Source organism: Nicotiana tabacum, chromosome 4 (assembly GCF_000715075.1).
Source record: "Nicotiana tabacum cultivar K326 chromosome 4, ASM71507v2, whole genome shotgun sequence".
Lineage (NCBI taxonomy): Eukaryota > Viridiplantae > Streptophyta > Magnoliopsida > Solanales > Solanaceae > Nicotiana > Nicotiana tabacum.
In genome coordinates this window covers 88125118-88144109 of record NC_134083.1, presented here as the reverse complement: position 1 = coordinate 88144109, position 18992 = coordinate 88125118, and positions in this window count along the sequence as shown.

Sequence of the window (18992 nt, the reverse complement as noted above, 5' to 3'; positions counted from 1 at the left end):
CCTCAAATTTTGCACACAAGTCACATTTCATATTACGGACCTATTCTAATTTCCAGAATCGAATTCTGACCCTGATATCAAAAAGTCAACCCCTCGGTCAAACTTTCTAAAAATTCAACTTTCGCCATTTCTAGCCTAATTCCATTACGGACCTCCAAATAATTTTTCGGACACGCTCCTAAGTTCAAAATCACTATACAGAGCTATTGGAATCATCAAAATTCCATTTCGGGGTCGTTTACACATAAGTCGATATCCGGTCACTAGTTTAACTTAAGCTTTAAACCTTGAAACTAAGTATTCCAATTCATTCCAAAACCTCACCGGACGCGAACCAATTACCCCGGCAAGTCACACAACAACTGTAAAGCCCAAATTGAGCAGTAAATGGGAAAACGGGGCTGTGATACTCAAAACAACCGGTCGGGTCGTTACATATTTGGTACAAATATGCTTGGTATTACTAAAACCAAGAAGTATCTAACTTCAGTCTTTAAGATGAAAGACTTAAATGAACTAGATACTATTCTAGGCATAAAGGTGAAAAGAGAGAATAAAAGAATGCCTTTATCACAATCGCATTATATTGATAAGATCCTTGCTAAGTTCAGGCATTTAGGCATAAATGAGTTTAATACTCTTTATGACTCCAGTATCAAGTTAATTGAAAATACTAGAAGAGCAATAGCCCAATTAGAGTATGCAAGTGCAATAGGTAGTATGATGTATGCAATGCATTGTACAAGACCTGATATAGCATTTGCTGGTTTTAAACTTTCAAGGTTTACTAGTAATCCAAGTAATGATCACTGGAACGCAATAACTAGAGTACTTGGATATTTAAAATATATAAAATATTTCGACATTTGATATAATGGTTTTTCCACTATATTAGAAGGATATTCTGATGCAAGTTAGAATACTAGTGTTAATGATAGTAAATCCACTCCAGGATGGATATTTACTCTGGGAGGTGGTAGTATTAGTTGGGCATCCAAAAAATAAACTTGTATTTCTCATTCTACTATGGAATCTGAATTCATAGCATTAGCAGTTACTGGGAAATAAGCAGAATGGTTGAGGAACATGTTATTAGATATAGAGTTGTGGCCACAACCTATGCCAACCATTTATGTATTTTGTGATAGTAAGACTACCACGTGTGTGGCTCACAATAAGATATATAATGAGAAATCAAGACATATATAAGCCCGAGGCACGCTTATATAAGAGATTTAGTTACAAATGGGACTATAACTATTGTGTATGTGAGATCAAATAAGAATTTGGCAGATCCACTTACCAAACCATTGACGAAAAATGTAGTACAACAAACTTGTGAAGGAATGAGGCTAAAACCTCTGAACTAAATACAAGCGACGGGAACCCAACTTTGAGTTAGTATACACTCTAACAAAATAAGTTCAATCAAGTAATGACAAATTGCTTTGTGTTGTTTAAGCACTGATCTTCTTTCAAAACCTTAATTCCAATGTATTACATATTGTTATCAGAGGAGTCAAGAAGTTGTTAAATATTTGAAATAACTAGGGCAAAATAACAAACTCCGTGCTTAAAGCAAAGTTTAAGGGGTTGATCTTGTAAATATTCATGAAGTCACGATGAACACATGGTCATAAACGTGTTAAAGCAAATATTGGATTTTCTTAGCCACTGTATAATATTGTGCGTGTGATATTTTCGGTTTTGACACAAGGAGTTATGGTTTAAACCTTTAAGGTACCAATAACTTCGTCAAGACTTTAAGATATTTACACTAATGGAAAGTTCAAATCTAAATAAGATACTCTTCAACATGCATGATATTATGAGAAATATAACAAACTAGTGGGGATTGAGGAATAATTTGTTATACATAGTTGTAAAACATGTGGGAAAGGCCACCTTTGGTGCCTTTTAAGTCCTTGTCCTTTTATGCGTTTAATTTAGAACACATACTCTTATATATATATATCAAAGATTTGGATTTGGACTTGGAGCTTGCAGCCGGGTCGGACCTAAAATAAATAATTTATATTTTTATTTATTTCTACAATTAAAATCTATTTTATTTGAATTTTAAATTTTAAATATATTTGAATAAACAGATGCGTCTGTTTGTGAAAAAAAATATCTTTTTGAAAATGTCCAATGGTTGCTCTATAAATAGAAGTACTTCCAATAAAGTGGATATAGAAAAATCTGCAGATATATTCTTGGCTTGTTGTATCCTGAAGAAGATTGTTTGTATTTCCCCAATTTGTATACGGGCAATATCTTCTATAAGGAAAGTCGTCTCAAGCCTTCTTCAATTTCGTTTTCAATTATATTTTTTTAACACTTCGGTCTACGTGTGCACAAAATTTTATGTTGGATCCTTTTAATTTCTAGTGCGCAACATTTCAGGGAATGCTTTGTCTACATTAATCCATATATCATTTCATTTTAAAGAATTTTTCCGCACCAGTCACTACAGTTGGATTCTATTTTCAATACTCGCATCAAATTTCAACCTCACTCTTTGACAATATATAATGTCGTATCTAACGATGTTTAAAATAATGTTTAACTCATGATTGTGTCCGTGAAGTCATCTTTTAAGGGAACAACTGAGCTAAACGGCTCGACTGCAAATTTCACTAGTATCACTGTATCGGAATATAATCCTAGGGTCCCCCAATTTATGCAAAAATTTATAGCTCGAGTCTGGATCTGTCATCAATACCGTTCTCCCACATTTTACAATTTAGGGAAGCAAAGTTTTGGTATGTGAACTATATAAATTGCAAGTTTTTGTTTTTGGAATCTCCAAAAAATGTGATTTTTGAGGAAAATAGTGGTTTTGGTCTCCCATAGGTTTGGCCCAGCAAGCTACAAGTGTTGTCCATTATCTGAACATAACGTGCTACAAACTCTATCCCCAAAGACATAGCCAAGGTAGCTAGTATGGTATGTTACACATTCTGTTGACCTTACATGTCGGCTGATTATGTGAATAATACTATTCAGCCAACATTGTTTGCTCCTAATAAAGCGCGCAGTTGTAGAGCTATTATTTGACTAAGTTGTTGCTGTGGTGAAAATTCCATAGGAATTGGTAAATTGTAGTAATTCCTTTACTTGATAGGAAGCAGTTTGAGTTATGGGCGATATATATATTAGTCCAGAAATCAAGTCGGCAATTTCTTTTTTGTGAGTTTTTGTAAAATGATTGTTTAAAATTTACACTTTTTTTGTAAGCAAACTTCCATGCATATTCAAATTTTTATGTTACTGGATGAACTCAAAAACTGAGTTTTTGTAAATTTTCAACCAAGCGTCACCTTATTACAAAATTTCTTCACATAATATGTCGTATTCACATGCACAAATCTAAGATGGGGTCCGTAATGACACTGTTGAATTTTATTCAGTTTCATTCAGATGGAACCAACCCGCAGATTTGTCCAAATCCACTCCAGCTGGTTGGTATTGAATCAGTCTAATCTTAGCTAATACCCAGCGGCCAGCCCAATTTTTGAACAAATTAAAAAGGCCAGATGATTCTCTTGAGTTTCTGCATGCATATGTCAGATTATCATCCAAATGAAAATTCACGGTCCACATTGAAAATTAATACTACTCGAGAAGACAATTCCCTGATACACGAAGCTTGTCCACAAATACCAATAATGCATGAGATGCATGTATACGGTTGAAATCGGGCATACCCGATTTCATTGGCAGGGGAGTTGCCTTGAGGGTAACCTCATAATAGATCGGGCTCGAGCTCGAGTTCGAAGATAGAACATCACGCTTGGAGATCGAAGTGTTCATTGAGATCGAGTCCGGCACCAATCGAGATCAAACATGACTGACTTCGAGTAAGGCAATAATGGAATGGCGAGATATCAGTAACCGGTCGAAGATCCCGGCGGGAATCCAGGAACAGATCAAATCAAAGCAGTTATTAGTGCCAATCATAGGATCTACTTCCGTTATTAGAGTTGTACCTTACTTAGGATTCATCTGTTACATAACTAGGGATCCCATTCACTTGTAAAGGGGACAATGATTATTCACTAATAAGAATATACATATACGCTGCTTTCTTTGTTTACTTACTGTTCATCGCTGTTTGTTCCATCCTCCATTGTTCTTATTAACTAATCTTGAGACTATCTCGAATCGAGGTCGAGGAATTGTTTGCGGATCGGTTTGATTTATTTTATTGTCCAATTTATCTATTTAATTTGTTGTTCATCAATTGGTGCTGGTTTAAATCACATATCCTTAAAACCACAATATAAGTTTAATTGTTACTCAATTTTTAGGGTAAATAGTTTGGCGCCCACCGTGGGGCCAAGGATAATAGTGATTGTTCAGTACTGATTCTGGTAAAACACACTATTTTACGCTTGTTCTTGTCAAGTATCTTTGCTTTCAGGTTAAAACATGTCAAACTCACAAAACGCATCCACACACGGTGACAATGGCCTCAGATTTCACGGTAAAAACGAAAATGTGATTGCTCCTGGAGTCGAGGTGCCACAGGCTAATCTCGGGGGAGCACCGATTGTCAATCCAGTCAATGTCAGTTCGCACGTTGCTCTAAACGCGAACCTAGGTGCAAATCTCGATGGGAGTGTACGCAGAGAAGGCCGATCTAGTGGCCAAGGAACACAGGGCAGAGGAGACGATGGAGTCAGTCTCCAAGTGACATTCGAGATATATCAGGCTCAGCAAGCCGCTATTACTCAGTTACAAAATCAACATAGAGCTCCGAATAGGGCTGAGCCGGAAACTACTCGCCGTACCGAGCCTGTACCAGAAAGGTCGAATGGTAACGAATTGGGGACTGATCCTGCGGTAATGAAAATGCTCGAGGAGCTCACCAAAAGAATTGAATCAGGGGAGAAGAGAATCAAAGCCAACGATAATAAAGTGGAGACATACAACTCTCGAGTTGATCAGATACTGGGGGCACCGCCAATCTTGAAAGGGATGGATTCGAAGAAGTTTGTACAAAAGCCGTTTCCTCCAAGTGCGGCTCCGAAGCCTATTCCAAAGAAGTTTCGTATGCCAGACATACCCAAATATAATGGGACCACCGATCCCAATGAGCATGTTACTTCATATACATGCGCCATCAAGGATAATGATTTAGAAGATGATAAAATCGAATCTGTGCTGTTGAAAAACATCAGAGAGACCCTTTCGAAGGGAGACCCACCAAATTCCATTGACTCATTTGCCATGTTAGCAGATTCTTTCGTAAAGGCACATGACGGGGCCATAAAGGTCGCAACGAGAAAATCAGACCTTTTCAAGGTAAGACAAATGGATAATGAAATGCTGAGAGAGTTCGTGTCCCGATTTCAAATGGAACGCATGGAGTTGCCACCGGTCACAAACGATTGGGCCGTTCAAGCTTTCACCCAAGGGTTGAACGAGCGGAGTTCAATAGCATCATGTCAGCTGAAACAAAATTTGATCGAGTATCGGGCTGTAACTTGGGCAGATGTGCATAATCGATATCAATCGAAGATCAGGGTTGAGGACGACCAATCAGGAGCCTCTTCCGGTTCAGTACATCCAAACAGGTCGGCAGTTAAAAACCAGAGGGACGTCGACGGGAAGACAAGGTCGAACAGAGACCGATATCATCCATATATCGCAGATCAAATGAATAATGGTTCAGGATGCAATCCCTCCCGGAATGACCGAAGAAGAGATCATAGGTAGAATTCTCAGGGACTTATGAGCAAAAGTGGTTTTGACAAGTATGCCAATCCCACAGAGGCACCTCGGTAATCGGAATATAACTTTAGCATCTATGCATCGGGCATTGCATCGGCAATCGGAATGATTAGAGATACTAGGTGGCCCAGACCCATACAAACCGATCCTTCCCAAAGAAACCAAAATTTAATGTGTAAGTATCATGGCACGCATGGTCACAAGACCGAGGATTGCAGGCAATTAAGGGAGGAGGTAGCCCGTCTATTCAATAAGGGCCACCTTCAAGAGTTCCTCAGCAATCGAGCCAAGAATCATTTCAAAGAAAGGGACACCAACAGGAAAAATGAACAGGAGGAACCCCAATATATCATTCATATAATCGTCGGTGGGGTCGATATTCCATAGGGACCCATATTCAAATGCACTAAGGTATCAATCACTAGGGAAAAATGAACCCGAGATTATGTGCTCGTAGGCACTTTATCATTCAACAACGAAGAAACATAAGGCATTTCTCAGCCCCACAACGATGCTCTGGTAATTTCTATCTTATTGAATAAAGTTCAAGTTAAGAGTGTTTTAGTGGATCCAGGTAGCTCGGAGAATATCATCCAATCGAGGGTCGTGGAGTAGCTCCTAAAAAATCGAAGCGTACCCGCAGCTCGAAAAGGGGAGATTATTCTACCGGTGAACGTGGCTGGAACCATTCAAGATACCAATGACATGAGGTACAATGCCTTGCTCGGAAGGCCTTGGATCCACAATATGAGGGCAGTCCCTTCGACTCTCCACTAAATGATGAAATTCCCGACGTCGGACGGTGTAAAAATAGTATATGGGGAGCAGCATGCTGCAAAAGAAATGTTTGCGATCGATGAGGTAACACCGATATCGACACTATTAACCTTGGAAAGGTAGAGCATCAAAGATAAACAGGAAGTCAAATATCAATGAGATTGAAGAAAAAGAGGAGGATTTATTGACCCCTCAGACTTTTATTGTTCCCGAAGATTCTGACGCCACCAAATCAACGGTCGAAGAGCTGGAACTGGTTATATTGATCAAGTACTTGCCCGAGCGAAAGGTATACCTGGGAACGGGATTAACCCCCGAACTCAGGAAAAAGCTTATTCAATTTTTTATTGATAACATAGATTATTTTGCTTGGTCCCATTTAGACATGACAGGGATCCCACCGAAAATAGCGACGCATCGGCTAAGCTTGGACCCTAGGTTCAAACCGGTGAAGCAAAAGAGAAGACCCCAGTCCGAGGTAAATCACGCATTCATCAAGGACGAGGTAACTAAACTTCTCAAAATAGGGTCCATTCGGGAGGTAAAATATCCCGAATGGTTAGCCAATGTAGTTGAAGTCCCTAAAAAAGGAATAAGCGTAGAATATGTGTAGATTATAAGGATTTAACAAGGCGTGCCCCAAAGATTCTTTTCCACTGCCTAACATCAATCGCATGATCGATGCCACGGCCGACCACGAGATCCTTACTTTTCTCGATGCCTATTCCGGGTACAATCAAATCCAAATGAACCCGGAGGACCAAGAAAAGACTTCATTTATCACCAAGTACGGAATATATTGTTATAATGTAATTCCCTTCGGGCTAAAAAATGCAGGAGCTACTTACGAACGCCTAGTAAATAAAATGTTCGAAGAACAAATAAGTATATCAATGGAAGTTTATATTGATGGCATGCTAGTTAAGTCCCTCTGCGTAGAGGACCATTTAGCTCATTTGCAGGAAATGTTGAGATTTTAAGGAAATACAACATGAAGCTCAACTCTGAGAAATGTGCTTTCGGGGTCGGTTCGGGCAAGTTCCTTGGCTTCATGGTGTCAAATCGGGGGATCAAGATCAACCCCGATAAAATCAAGGCCATCGAAGACATCACAGCCGTGGACAATGTAAAATCTGTGCAGAGGCTAACTAAACGGATAGCTGCCTTAGGATGATTCATTTGAAGGTCGTCGAATCGAAGCCACAATTTTTTCTCTCTACTAAAAAAGAAGAACAATTTCGCCTGGACCCCGGAATGCCAACATGCATTAGAGGAATTGAAGCGATACCTATCGAGCCCACCACTGCTTCACACTCCAAAGCCAGATGAGAAACATTACTTGTAAGTGGTGTCCTAGTTCGAGAAGAGCAACGTACATAATTTCTCGTTTATTATGTAAATCGAACCTTAGGAGAAGCAAAAACTAGATATCCACACTTGGAGAAATTGGCACTTGCACTGATAAACGCCTCTAGAAAGTTAAGACCATACTTTCAATGTCACCCCACATGCGTATTAACCACTTACCCACTTCGTAATATTTTTCACAAGCCCGAACTATCGGGCCGATTGGCCAAATGGGCCGTCAAACTCAGTGGGTACGATATCGAATATCAACCCCGAATGGCCATCAAGTCTCAAATTTTAGCCGACTTCGCGGCCGATTTCACGCCAACCCTCGTACCCGAAGTTGAAAAGGAACTCTTTTTAAAATCGGGTACGTTATCGGGGGTATGGACCCTCTTCACAGATGGTGCTTCGAATGTGAAGGGGTCCGGGATAGGCATCGTTTTGAAGCCGCCCACTGGTAGCACTATTAGGCAATCTATCAAAACTTCTAGATTGACTAACTATGAGGCTGAGTACGATGCCATGATTGCAGGTCTTGAACTAGCTAAAATCTTGGGAGCAGAAGTCATTGAAGCCAAGTGTGAACCAAGTAAACAAAACTTTCGAATTTCGAGAGGATAGAATGCAAAGGTATTTAGACAAACTGCAGGTAACTTTGCACCATTTGAAGGAATGGACTTTGCAGCATTTACCTCAAGAACAAAACAGTGAGGCCGATGCACTTGCAAATTTGGGGTCATCGGTCGAGGAAAATGAGATCAACTCCAGGACTGTCGTTCAACTCTCGAGATCCGTGATCGAGGAAGGTCAAGCCGAGATAAAATCTACAAGCTTAACCTGGGATTGGAGGAATAAATATATTGAATACTTGAAGAATGGAAAGCTCCCATCAGACCCTAAAGCTCGATTTACATTGGCTGAAGATGGAACATTATACAGAAGGACATTCGATGGACCATTGGTAGTATGCTTAGGACCAGGAGACACTCATTATGTTTTATGAGAAGTCCACGAAGGCACTTGTGGGAACCACTCCGGTGCCGAATCACTGATTCACAAAATCATTAGAGCAGGGTACAATTCGGATATCATGGAAAAGGACACTAAGGAGTTTGTTCGAAAATGTGATAAATGTCAAAGTTTTGCACCGATGATCCATCAGCCCAGAGAACAACTTCATTCAGTCTTATCCCCATGGCCATTCATGAAATGGGGGATGGACATCGTCGGACCTCTACCATCGGCCCCAGGTAAAGCTAAGTTCATTTTATTTATGACTGACTATTTCTCTAAATGGGTTGAAGTACAGACGTTCGAGAAATTAAGAGAGAAATAAGTTATAGACTTCATCTGGGATCACATCGTATGTCGATTTGGGAAACCCGCCGAAATAGTGTGTGACAATGGAAAATAATTTATCGGCAGCAAGGTGACGAAATTCCTCGAAGACCATAAAATAAAAAGGATATTAACAACGCCGTATCACCCTAGTGGGAATGGACAGGCCGAATCGACAAACAGACTATCATTCAAAACATAAAGAAAAGGTTGAACGACGCTAAGGGGAAATGGAGAGAAATTGTACCCGAAGTCCTTTGGGCATATCAAACAACATCAAATCCAGTACGAGGGCAACCCCGTTCTCCTTAGTATATGGCTCCGAAGCCTTGATTCCAATCGAAGTCGGGGAACCCAGTTCCAAGTTTCGACATACAACAGAAGAGTCAAATCACGAGGCTATGAATACTAGCCTCGAATTATTGGATGAAAAATGAGAAGTTGCACTCGTTCGAATGGCTGCACAAAAGCAACAGATCGAAAGATACTACAATAAGAGAACCAACCTTCGCCACTTCAGAGTCGGGGACTTAGTCCCGAGGAAAATTACCATCAACACTGGAGATCCTAATGAAGGGAAGCTCGACCCAAATTGGGAGGGACCCTACCAAAGCTCGGCACGATGAACGGCGAACAACTGCCAAATAATTGGAACATATCGCTTCTCAAACGGTATTATTTCTAAGGTATGACTTTATTCCCTTTTTTCATTTATATATTCGACACTAACTCACTGCAGATGTTCGATCAAAGACATCGAGACCTCATTTTTTAAATCACGCGTTGCACTCTTTTTTTCCTTAGATCGGTTTGTGTCCCAAGTGGGTTTTTCCGGTGAGGTTTTTAACGAGGCAACAATTATGTGCTACCTGAGGACAATTCATTAGTATACAAGGCTTCTTTACAATCAACCTCGAATACTGGGGGGCATCACCCTCGGATGTTACACTTTCGAGGAAAATACTTTGTGTCAAAGGGTCTTGATAGAGAAACTTTGTAATGGGCCAAACGGTCGAATAAACCGTGTCCGTATAGATTGGTCGAGACCCGATGAAAAAACATGTACGCATGTATAAATTATACAAAGAAGCATTCTTTCTATATCAAACATCTTGTGTCTTAAAGAAAATTTTCTACTATACCAGCTCCATACTTATGATTTTGTGAGAAATAGCTCAAGGGCCAAGTACAAATATACCTCGTACAATCGGGGACTGCCGTCGATGATCGACATATTCGAGTAATCTAAACTCAAATTCATAAGACCTCAAAGAGGCACCCCTCGATCTATAGGCCAAGAACATCACTCTCGGGGACTAACAGTTCGAACAAGTTTGAAGTATTATTGGGAAATAAGCCCAAGAGGCATACCCAAAGGCTACGGCCAAATTAAGACGGCTCGGAGATGTACGAATCCCGTAATAAAAATAGAACTTCGAATTCTTTCAAAAATAGGTTAAAAAAGGCTACCCTCAGCAAGTAATCAAAAGGGCTTCGATGAAACCATCCTTAGAAAAACCTTAAAAGGTATCAAACTTTCTTAACACAAACGTGCTAAGGCACAAAAAGCAAACGGGTTTCAATCGACATCAAACACTCAAAAAACCCAATGGGTAAATAATACGTGTTAAGGCATAAAGAAATTTTTTACTAAGTTTTCTAAGCCAAAAAGTGAAAAAATAGCCATCGTTTAGAGGCCATATCGGCCTAATCTAAAAAGCCTAAGGGCCAATACACTTAGAGTTTGAGATTTTGTTCTCACTCAATTCGGACCTAAGGGTTCCGCCATTCCGAGCTCAAATAAAACTGACTTGAATATAGCTCGAGGATTCATCATTATTTGATATAAAACCTTAAGGGGTCTGTTACTATGAGTTCTAAACTTACTCGAACTCGGCTATAAAAACAGTACGATTATGATTTTGATCAAGCCATCCGAAATCAAAATTCCGAACATATTGTTGAGCTCGGGGACTCGCCCTCGCTTGACTAAAAAACCTAAGGGTTTGTTCTACTATGAGTTCGAGCTATTGCTCACTCGATTATAAAGGCAACAACAACTAGATTGCAACAACGTTTTCACAAGTCAAAGGCAAAACATAGTTTATCATAAATCAGAAATCGGAGACGAAACGGAAAGAAAATGAGTCTTTCATATATGCAAAGTATTTACAAAGACCACACAGGGTCTTACACAAATTATTTCCTAAGTGCCTAGTCTGCCTCGGGAGCCGCATCTTCGGGAGCTTCATCTTCATCTCCTCCGTTCTCGGATCCACTCGCAGAGTCTTCATCATCGGAAAGCAAAGCTCCGGCCTCGTCCTCCAGAACCTTCGCACTCTTGATATCGGCTGTGAGGTTGAAGCCACGAACATGTACCTCCTCAAGAGTCTCTCTCTGAGACTGACGCCTAGCATGCTCGGCAATACGGGACAATCTAACCTCAGCAGCGTCAAAAAGTTTCTTTGCCCGAGTGTTAACGGCTTCAGCGTCGGCTATGTAGGAGGCCACGAGCGACTCTGCCTCAGATGTGGCCCTTACAAGCTCAGCAGTCAACCGAGTCTCGAGATTTCAACCTTCTGGGCTCGGGCCAAGTTCTCCTCCTTCACACTTTGGATTTGATGCTCAACCGAAAACAGTTGGGCCAGAACCACATCTTTCTCCGAGGCGAGACGGTCCATGTTCTGCTTCCAACCCAAAGTCTCTGCCTATTTCATCTTGGCCTCCTCACGAAGCTGCTCAATTAATTTGGCCTTCTCCTGAACCTATAGAATCAAAGTATTAGTCGCCAATATCAACTTAATACATAAGCCAATATCAAGTTAATACATAACAAGCTCCCAAAAATTTACATTACCTGTTCAATGAGCTCGGTCTGATCTTAATGAGCTCTTGTCAGCTCGGCTCGAATACTCATGATCTCCTCTTCTTTTTGCACATAGAGGAGTTTGAGGGTGTCTCTCTCCTCCATAAGCTTTTTGAGATCAGCCTCACATCGGGCTAGCTAAGCCCGGTATTTGGAAGACGCTTCTTGATGGGGCGCCGTAGCCTGTATAGAAAGAAAGAAAATCAGACTTAGAGATATAAGAACAAACGCAAGAATGGTTACATCATCGACCGCAAGTAAAACTCACTTGGTTCAGAAGCCGCTAAGCCTCATCAAAAATGAGTGACGCGTCTAGGTAGGAAACATCATCGACCCCCGCGAAGTAGCCGCAAAATATATCATCCCCTTCGGGGGCCGTCCGCCTGTCCCCACATCAGGTGTCCCCATGCACCGGGCATCCCGAAACTGCCCCTCAGAGAACGTGGGGCCGGGCGGCGAATCATCAATGTTAATTGCCCCAAGAGAGTCACTTGGGGCATTCTCTTCTCTTTGAAGGGCCTCAGAACTAGACCCTTCGAGCACACCCATTGGTTTCTAATCATGGTAGGAGGCATCCTCAACACCCGATGACTCGGGGACTTTGCTCGGACCTTTCTCCGAGATCACCTCAGTCTATGGCTGAACCTCCTCGACCGTCACCAGCTCAGCAGTTCTCGAAACTTTGATGCACTCCCTCTTCCGAGCCACCAGTAGGCAGTCAACATCTTCTCCCTCCTCGTCTTCATCTCGTAGCGTTAGGACTACATCAGCAGGCATAACTGCGAGATCAGTCTTCGACTTTCGAGCCCTACTTTTCTTGGGCTTTGGGGTATCTGGTGGCGAGGCCCTTCTCTTTTTCTTGTCTTTGGTCGGCTTCGGGACCTCCTCTTCCCCAAGGGGAGGCGGCCTCATAACGACATTATCTCCAAGACCTGTATGAGAAGAAATCAAGTTAAAAAGAAGTATTTCACAGGAAAGCATCAAACATGGAGAGGAGAACTTACCATGATTTTTGGCCTCCCATCGACCTTTGGCCAAATCGCGCGACGAGCGCTCAGCATACGAAGAGGTTGAAACCAGTTGTCGAACCCAACCTGCAAAGTCTTGGACTGCACCAGGAAACCAGGGGGAAGATGCACCGTAAAGAAGAATATAGATGAGAAGAGGTAAAGGAAACATAACAAGTAATCAAACGTTATCGGTGAAGTTCTACTTACACTTCATGTTCCATTCTTCGGGTAATGGCATCTTCTTGGCGGGGATTAAGTCTAAGGTCTGACTCAGACAAACCGGCACATCCATCCTCGCTCCTTGTCCTCATCTATACTCGAGAATAGTACCTTCGTGGCCCGGCACTGAAGCCTTATCAGTCCGTCCCGATAAATATGGTGGCTGTATAGCCTAATGAGATGATCGAGGGTGAAAGACATCCCCTCGATCTTGCTCGAGAAGAATCTGAGAAAAATGATAATGCACCAAAAAGAGGGGTAGATTTGGCCTACGGTTACCCGGTATTGGCGCCAGAAGTTGATTTTGACAAGATCGACGGAACCCAGTATGAAAGGGTAAGTATACACACTTAAGAACCTTTTCACATGAGTGGTGATGTCGTGTTCGGGGGTAGGAATCACCACCTCTTTATTCTCCCAGTGGCAGTCCTTTTTCACCTGCTCGAGATCACCTTCGGATATCGAACAAATGTATATAGACATGGGCTCGCATCGGCTAGGAACCGAAGAGGGTTTTTCGACTTTAAAGTCGAAAGTAAGTTTGCATGGCCCAGGGATGCACTCTTCGATACGTGGCTCCACCGGTGTTTTGTCACCGGCCGACAGCGATGAGGAGGCCTTTTCTTCTTGAGGAACGGTCTTTGATGTTTTTGCCATTGCTATATGAGGTTTAAGGAAGGAAAAGACGGAATTTGCCTTTTAATAAGAGATTGGCAAACAGAAACCGACAAAGTTGATGAAATTGAAGAGAATAGAAGAGCTTTTGAAAATTAGAAGAAGTTTGAAAGTAAAGTTTGAAAAGATTATGAAGGTGGTCTATTTATAATAGCCACTTTGACGGTTTGAAAGCACTAGTGGCCGACCCTCAATTGGCGTTAATTAATGACCTTGGGAACTGTGCAAACGCGATGCTTTAATCGCTTCTGTTGCTTATGTCACGATATTGACGTCATAGTTGATCGAGGTATTAAATCGAAGTCTCAAAATCGTTTCTTCTCGTTACACTCCAAAAAAATGAGTGGACTATCTGTATACGGTCGAAATCGGGCATACTCAATTTCGTTGGCAGGGGAGTTACCTTGAGGGTAACCTCATAATAGATCGGGATCGAGCTCGAGCTCGAAGATAGAACATCACGCCTGGAGATCAAAGTGTTCATTGAGATCGAGGCCGGCAAAAATCGAGATCAAACATGACTGACTTCGAGTAAGAAAATAACGGAATGGCGAGATATCAGTAACCGGTCGAAGATTCCGGCGGAAATCCCGGAACAGATCAAATCAAAGTGGTTATTAGTGCCAATCATGGGATCTACTTCCGTTATTAGAGTTGCACCTTATTTAGGATTTCTCTATTATATAAAGAGGGATCCCATTCACTTGTAAAAGGGACAATGAATATTCACTGATAACAATGTACATATACGTTACTTTCTTTGTTTACTTACTGTTCATCGCTGTTTGTTCCATCTGTCACTGTTCTTATTAACTAACCTCGAGACTATTTCGAATCGAGGTCGAGGTATTGTTTGCAGACCGGTTTGATTTATTTTATTGTCCAATTTATCTATTTAATTAGTTGTTCATCAATTTGTGCTGGTTTAAATCACATATCCTTAAAACCACAATATAAGTTTAATTGTTACTCAATTTTTAAGGTAAACAATGCAAAAATTCATATGCCAACCATTTCGGAGTACGACGTTCAGCAACTATATATGGAGCTTCATTCCTTCTTTGTCAGCAACAGATGAAGATGCCACTACAAAAAATTAAATTCTTTATGCACACTCAAAAAATTACTATTTCCTCCATATCATTTTCATGTGAACATGTTTGAATGAGTACGAAATTTAAGAACGAAACCGAAGAAACTTTTGAAGTTTATGATTTTAAAGGATAAATTTGTACTTTTTTCATTTGATTGAGGGTTCCGGGGTTGGAGTCTGGGGTCGGGAAGTAGGGATCCGAGGTCCGGGGTCCATGGTCGGGAAATCGGGGTTGAGCTTCGCGGTTGCGTGTCGAGATCCAAGCTCCGAGATAAGGGATCAGTGTCCAAGGTCAGGATCAAGAGTGAGGGTCGAACTCCAAGGTCGGGATCGTCCAGAATTGGGGGTCAGGGTTCGTGGTTGGGGATCGGGATCAGGGTTCGGGGTCCGTGGTTGAGGGTTGAGGGTTGGGGGTCGAAGGTCACAGTCTGCTGTGACTGAGTGGGTTGAAATCAGGGTGCACGATGCTAGGTCTAGGGGCCCAGGATGTGGATATGGGGTGACGGTGGGAGAGAGAAGGTTGAAAAAGAATTTTGGAAGATATTCTTTTTCTCTTAGTAGGGAAGTTATTTTTCTCAAATTTAAAAAAAATAAGTTCATTAGAAAAGTATTTTTCAGTCAAATATAGGAACATTTTGTTGAAAATATTTTCCTTTATAACTACACACCTTTAAAAACTTGAAATGAATTCGTAATGTGATGACGCATAACACGTACGCTACAATGAAATGCTTTAATCAACAACTGTGAATGAGAATATTGATAACCAAAATTCTTGATAGCCTCCCCCTACAAGAATAATAGCCATCCTTCTTATAGTGGGGGATCATACTTTAGATATAATTAAAAATACATAGTGGGGAACCATGATAAATTAACTTTTTTCTTTTTCCTGCCGAGATTCTCTCCTTTAGTGCGGCTGTAACGACTCTTGTCTATAGGCTCCATATTGACTTAAGGTCGATACCGAATCGAGCTTGATATTGATTTGAGTTCGATTTTGACTCGGGGCCCGGTATTGATTCAGGCTCAGCATTGGGCGGTCTTTGGCTCTCGAGCTCGGTATTGATCGGTCCCTGAAACTCGAAGCTAGGCAACCCGGCTTCAGATCTTATCCCGAAATTATGAAGATACTCTTCGGTCCATTATCTTCCCATCTCGACCAGTCGTACGAAGGCTGAAATCGATTTCAATAGTACACAGATAGTCCCCTCGTTTCTCGAGAAGGATGTGATGAAAAACGATATGATTTCCCAATGGATCGATCATATATACACTGGCGTTTGTATTGAACCCGACCATGACATATGTAATAGTTGTCCCGTCGGTTCCATTTACCAAAGCATTAAATGTGTGTCAGACGGTGGTCGGCCACTGCTGATATTGAACCGTCATTCCCCAATCTATAAATAGCTTTTCTTTTTGCCATTTATCACTTTTACATCTCTAGTTTCCAAATTTTCTAAGCTCTTTCTCGCATCTTCTGAGTTTATCTGTAAGCGTGTGATTTTTATTGCAAAATCTTCTTTCTGTGGTTTTTACTGCAAAACCTTTCTTCAAAAACACCAAATCTTTGTTACCTCCTTCTATTTTCGATCTTTAAATCCAAAATGACGAAAATATCAAAAATTGTTCCTCAAAAAGAAAAAGCTTCTTCTTCACAGTCTGCCGTTGATAAAACACCGGTGGAGCCACGGCCTGGGGAGTGTGTTCCCGGGGCGTGTGTTCTTACTTCTGATTTCAAGGTCGTTAAAGGCTCGTCGGTTGCCGACCGATGCGAGTCAGTATCGAGGTATATGTATTCGATAACCGAGGGGCATCTCGAACAGATAAGGAAAGATTGCAACTGGGAGAACAAAGAAGTGGTAATCCCATCTCCCGAAGAAGATATTACTACTCACGTGAAAGGGTTTTTAGGTGTGTATACTTACCCTTTCACGTTAGGTCCTCTCGATCATGTTATCATTGATTTTTGCCGTCAATACCAAGTAACCCTAGGCCAAATCCATTCTTCTTCTTGGCGGATTGTTATTTTGATCCGTTTCTTTATGAACAAAATCGAGGGGATGCCTTTCACCCTCGACCACCTCATCCAATTGTACAGCCCCCGCCTCTTTCTAGGCGGTTAATAAAACTTCAGCGCCAGGCCACCAAGATTCTATTCTCGAGAATAGACGAGCACAAGGATCGAGGCTGGATGGGCAGGTTCGTTCGAGTGGAGACTTCGGACTTAATACCGGCCGAGAAGATACCATTTCCCGAGGAGTGGAACATGAAGCGTAAGTGTAGCTCTGATGTTATCTCCTATTATTTTGTTCCTTTGTTTCTTTCTCACTAATATCCCCTTTTGTGATGTAGCGGTTCCTTGGATGCCCGGTGCAGTTCTTGACCTCAAGAACTTGGTACGGGACCTGGCTTCGACCTTCACATACGCCGAGCGCTCATGGCATGATTTGTCAAAGGGCTGATGATAGTCCAAAAATCATGGTAAGCCTCTTTCTCGTGTCTTTGATAGTCCGAACGAAGCGTTTTCCCTATACTTAATCAATTTCTTGTGTGTAGGCCTGGACAAAGATGCGGTTTTGAGGCTCCCGTCCGGCCAGGAAGAGGCTTCGGCCTTTGTTCCAAAATCGGTGAAGGATAATAAGAGAAAAAGGGCCTCTACTTCCGAAGATCCAAAACCGAAGACGAGGACGGATCGTAAGCCGAGGAAGAATACCATTCCTTTGATCGAAGAATAAGTTAGGCGTCTAAGGTATGAAGACGAGGAAGAAGAAGACGACGGGCCCGTACTGGTGGCCCGAGTGAAGAAAACCATTGATGCCTCAAAGGTAGCTGGATTGATGGTGGTTTGTGTGTCTCCACCTCGAACTGAGATGGTATCGGAGAAAGATTCGGGCCGAGTCCCCGAATCATTAGAGATCGAGGATGCATCCCACCGAAGTCAACAAACGGTGGGTATATCTGAGGGGGACGGTCCTGAAGTTTTCCGAACTGAGGAGAACTCCCCAAGCGAGTCGCTTGGGGCAATAGTAATCGGAGACTCACCCACTCTCCCTGCTTTTTCCGAAGGGCGATTCGGGAAGCCCAAGCTTTGGGGGCCCTCGAGATAAACCGATCTCATGAAGGGGAGGACCCCTTCTGTATTTATTTACTGGTGTCGAGGATGTTGCTGGCCCTAGTGATGTGTTGGGCCTTTTCTGTGAAGTGCAACAAGCTGTGAATCGGGTAAGCTCTAACTCCCTTCGTTGATACCACTTTTATGTTTGCTATTCTTTTCTAATTTCTTTTCTTCTTTCTTCATAGGCCTCAACGGTTTATCGAGAAGCATGTTCCCGGTCTCGAGCTGAGCTGAGATGGGTCGCGAAGGAGAGGAACGCCCTTAGACTCCTCTTCGGGCAAAGGAAAGAAGAAATCAAGGACCTCCGAGCTGAGTTGGCCAAGGCTCATCAAGACCAGACCGGCCTGACCGAGCTAGTAATGAAAATCTTAAAAACCCATGGGATCGATCCTAGAACGGTGGCTAATATTTCAATCTCACAGCTGCAGCAGAAGTTTGAGGCGATTGGGAAGCTTCGTGAGGAGGTCGATATGATAAGGGCGGAGACCTTGGGGTGAAAACATGGTATGGATCGTCTCGCCTCAGAAAAAGAAGCTGCTTGAGCCCAATTATCATCGGCCAAAAACCAACTTTAAGGTATGAAGGAGAAGAGCTTGGTTCAAGCAAGAAAAATAGAGGAGCTCGAGGTTCGGTTGGCCTCCGAACTTGCCAAGGCCAAATCTGACGCCGAACAAGCAAAGGCTAATGCAGATGCATTCGTGGCCGTCTATCGGGCCGATGCTGAAGCTGCTCAGGTACAAGCAAGAGAGGCAGCTGAGACCGCTAAAACTCGAGCACATTGTGTTGCTGAACTTGCTAAATGCC